Raw genomic sequence first — 5,000 nt, 5'->3', positions numbered from 1 at the left:
CCTCACTGCTTGTTTCTGTGTCTTCTCCGGCCTCTGCCATATTTAAGGGTACTGATTGAATGTGACCCTGTTACGGTAAGAGGTTGTGTTATATACTTCCATCGTAGCATACAAATAACACTGTAGATCATCCCTCATTCCAAATATTTTAAAAGTATTTCCTACTTCTTTATATAGAGAGAGATTCAGCACCATCACAACAAGCTGAATCGTAAACAACAGGACCACAGTATTATACCACACCGATCTCCTCAGGGTTCCATATTAAAACCAATAGAGAATGAATACGGGCCCTTTTTATACACTAGAGTTGTTCCCTTAGTAAAAGCAAATACTGTGAAGTGAATCCAACACCCCTTTGATAGACAGAGGAACATTTTACAACCATCTCCCTCTCTCTCTCTCTCTCTACTTCAATACATTTTTCTCGCACATTGCAATAAATCACAACGAATACCCCAACCATTCAATTACTGAAGTTCCCACCTTGTTCGCCATGATTTACCACGAGGCAATTGCAAGGCATTTTTCCCCCTTCCTATTCTATTTAGTCTTTTACCGCGGTGTGCCCGATGCTAATCTGCCTGGGCTGAGTGCTCCGCTGTGGTCTTCTAGGACATTTACATACAACCCCTTTACCAGGACCCTCTAATAGATCTCCAATACCATTTGCATTTATATAGCTCTCTTCATACCAACATGATTTGGGTGCTTTGCCCGTGAGAGAAAAAACAAAACCTCCCTTTCCCGGCCTTGAGTTCCACATCCCAGGCCCGGGGTGCCCCTGCACTCTCCCCATGTAAGCTTGGCTGACTTTAATCACCAGCAGTCCGCCTGTTCCATCCTCCATCAGAGGCAGAAAACGACCGCAGGAGCCGGAGCGTCCAACTGGACCTCAAGGTGATTCTGCAGTCAGCATTGAGGATGGAGGGGGTGGGTGGGTGGGTGGGGGGGTGGTTTCTGCAGTACGCACCACTAGCGTGATCCATTCGTAGCTTGGGAGGCTGGTGGAGGTATACCGTTCCTCATTCCGTTCCATGCGTTACAATGAGCCCCGTCCTCCGATCTCTACCTCCGACAGCCTCCCCCCCTGGCTTGGAGGTGGCGGTGGTCATTGCCATCCTCCAGCAGAACAAAGCAAGCTGCTGTAATACAGGGGGTGGGTGTGTTCCACGTCTGACATGGATCTCGGGAACGACGCTCGCATCTACATAGAATAAGGACACAGCGAAGAGAACATACTGTATCAGCAGCTTCCTGGGAAAACCTTGGGTTTCCTCCAAGTCAACTTTTCAGGGATCGAGACAAACGGGTAATTATTACATCCAGGTTTTCCTGAATGACCTCTCTGGGTCATAGTCATGACACCTTCACAGGAGGGAGGGGGAAGACTGCTTTTAATTTATATAATAAATAATAATCAAAATAAGCGCAAACATTTTTAGGTTTTTCCAGAATACGAGGGGGGTGGGTGGTGAGAGCCATAGTCTTTTTTTTTTGTTACATCTTTAGATACAGCTTGGGAATACTGAATTTCAACACATAAGGATTCTCTAAGGATAAGGATCTGGTGGGCCACACTTTGTAAAGACAAAACAAAGAAGCGGGAAATGAAACCCTGCCATGTGAGACGAGTCCTAAACTCCCACTGCCCTTTCTCTTTACACTGCTTAATCATTAACATCTGATCCCTCCGAATATTATAATCAAACTCGTAAAATACACTCAATTACATATATAACCGTAATGGTAAAAAGTCCCCCCCCCCCCCTCCCCTTGTCGATGGGATGTTAATCAGACGGCAAAGTGGAAAGGATGAGATCGACTATAAATCCCAATGAACAATATAGGATTTCCCAAATAAGAGAATAGAGCGAAGCAATCAACCCTCGTTACCTCAAGCGCTAACCTCGCTGAGCAGAGAGGCAGTCAGGCCTGCAGTAGGCCATAAATCATGGGACTTTCCCAGCTTCTCACCCCAGCACACCGGCCTCCCACACAGGGGGAAACGAAGGACAGAAAGACAGATTGAACCAGGGAGGGCCAAAGAGAGAGAGAGAGAGAGAGAGAGAGAGAGATCCTCTGACTTAATTAAAGTGTTGCGGTTGTGTCACGCACCGTCTCTGTCTCTGTGTAAGCCACCCTTTGGCCAACGGCTGTAGCCGTGTGTTACCGGCTGGAATCGTGCCTGACGTCGATGAGGATTATAATGAGAAAGATGAGGTCAACCACGATGAAAATGTTCTCAAACGCCTCTCACGCCTCCTACCTGATATGATCTATCCAGCGTAGAGGCGCGATGACCTGCAGGGTGCTAATATGACCTCAGGTGACGTCCCCTTTCTCCCCCGTAGTCAAACCACTGTCCACATATCCCAGCAGGCCTCTGTGTGAGAGTCGCTGCTGTTGGAAGCGAGAGGTTATTAATCTGACCCCCGGACACATTTACAGCAGTGAGGAGGGTTGATTGGACCAGAGGCTTCCTTCCCTCCCAGCCCTTTTCCCAGGCCGGGCAGGGAGGGGGGTCTGGGGGGTGGGGTTCTGGTCTTGGGGAGGGGGGGGTGGTCGGAAGGTTTCTGATTAAGCAGCAGAATGTCGGATGATAAAACAAACAAATGTCGAGCATTCCTCCCATAGCTTCTTTGATGTCCCCCCCCCCCCTCCTCTCTCTCTCTCTCTCTCTCTCTCTGTCTCTAGGGGTCGTAACAGTTCTGAGTGTCTGCCTGCCTGCCTGGGCTCTCCAGGACCCACACAGCGGACTGGGTGTGTGGGTGTGTGTGTGTCGGGGGGGGGGTGCCACTTCACTGTAATCAACCCTGGGAGGTCATAAAATGGCAGGGATGCAGGGAGGGAGGGAGGGAGGGAGGGGGTGGGCAGTAAGACGGCCTTGCAGTGGGGGCCAGGCCAACATCATCTGTTTGGGCCAGAGGCTGGCCGTCTCTCCTTCACACCTGGACGTGGGTCAAACGCGGAGCGCTCCGCGGGGTCACCGCTGAGGCCGCCCGGCAGGGGGGCTTGTTCTGTTTGATGGTGACGAGACAGATAGCAGAAAGAGAGAGAGAGAGAGAGAGAGAGAGATGGGGTGGGAGGCGGGGAGAGGGCAGAGAGAAAGGGAGAGAGAGAGAGAGATAGCGTTAGTGCAAAACAAGATGCTGTCTGGTCACTGAGGGTTGTGTGTGCTGCTGTGACATCTTGTGATCCAGATGTTGAACCACAGCAGATAGTGGGGATGTGATGTCAACCTTACAGTCCATAGTGTTACAGACTTGTATGTTTTGTAGTGTTTGCAGTGTTCCTCTGTGTCATAAACAGTATAGGATGTCAAGTCTCTCAGATGTAAACATTCCAAACGGATTCATCTTCAATGAATGGATACAATGGGTGACAATGGTATAGCACATACGTATCTCTGGCTTTGCATTTTCAGAAGAAATGCTCGAAAATAATAACGTTTCATGTTTTCTTCATTTGATTCTGGACGTTTTCCTCATCTTGCCGTAATGTGCTTGTTATCACCTGGATGTGCTGAAGTATCACTGTTAACTTATGAGCAGCTGCTGAAAATACTCTCTCTTATTACAATACTCCCTCTATATGTCAATACTCCCTCTATATGTCAATACTCTCTCTTATTACAATACTCCCTCTATATGTCAATACTCCCTCTATATGTCAATACTCCCTCTATATGTCAATACTCCCTCTATATGTCAATACTCCCTCTATATGTCAGTACTCTCTCTTACTACAATACTCTCTCTTATTACAATACTCTCTCTTATTACAATACTCCCTCTATATGTCAATACTCCCTCTATATGTCAATACTCCCTCTATATGTCAATACTCCCTCTATATGTCAATCCTCTCTCTATATGTCAATACTCTCTCTTACTACAATACTCCCTCTATATGTCAATACTCTCTCTTATTACAATACTCCCTCTATATGTCAATACTCCCTCTATATGTCAATACTCTCTCTTACTACAATACTCTCTCTTATTACAATACTCCCTCTATATGTCAGTACTCCCTCTATATGTCAATACTCTCTCTTATTACAATACTCTCTCTATATGTCAGTACTCTCTCTTACTACAATACTCTCTTTATATGTCAGTACTCTCTCTTACTACAATACTCTCTCTTATTACAATACTCTGTCTATCCCAATACTCTCTCTTATTACAATACTTTTTCTATTCCAATATTCTCTCTATTCAAATTCTCTCTCTTATTCCAGTACTCTGTCTTTTCCAAGACTCTCTCTATTCCACAACTCAAACTGCACTTCGTTGCACTAGTTAGATTTTAAACCAATGGTGATGGCCAATAGGTAACCTCCCAGTGACGACAGCACACAGGGGAAGCGCTGGCTGGGCTGTTGGAACAGTCTGGGTCCTCTGCCTCTGCTAGTCCCAGGTCAGAGGTCGTGTTCTTGACCCCTCCCTGACCCTCTGACTCCAGACTGCACCCGTGTCACACAGAGGGACTGGAGAGAGAGAATAACACTTCCCATCGCTCACATACAGAAATACAGCCTTCCTCATTGACTGATTGCCCTTATCTCTTGATGGATATTTTCCAATTCCCCCCTCTTGTCTTTCTCGCTCTCTCTCTCTCTCCTTCTCTCTTTCTCTCTCTCTCTCTCTCTCTCTCTCTCCCTCTCTGTGCATCCCCACCTGTCTCTCCACCAGTCATAATTTGACTTTTTATCACCTCTCGCTGAAAGAGAGAGCCGGCGTCATCCGTCATTACAGCACACAATGACAGCTCTTCACAGATGCATGAAAGGAATGGATTTTTACATTTGACTCAATCCGGGGGGTTACTTTACTGTAACAGATTCAATATTCTTAAATGAGGCAGGCGATATACATACACGCCAGACCAGACTAGATGATCTATTGCACCTCCTTAATGGATTTCCTAGACTTCAAAGGGTTGGGTACTTTTGGAGAAAAAGACATAATGTGTGCAATAAAAACATAATTATT

Source organism: Nansenia antarctica, assembly GCF_963989245.1.
Source record: "Nansenia antarctica genome assembly, chromosome: 4".
NCBI classification, from domain to species: domain Eukaryota; kingdom Metazoa; phylum Chordata; class Actinopteri; order Argentiniformes; family Microstomatidae; genus Nansenia; species Nansenia antarctica.
Note: the sequence above shows the minus strand (reverse complement) of the source record.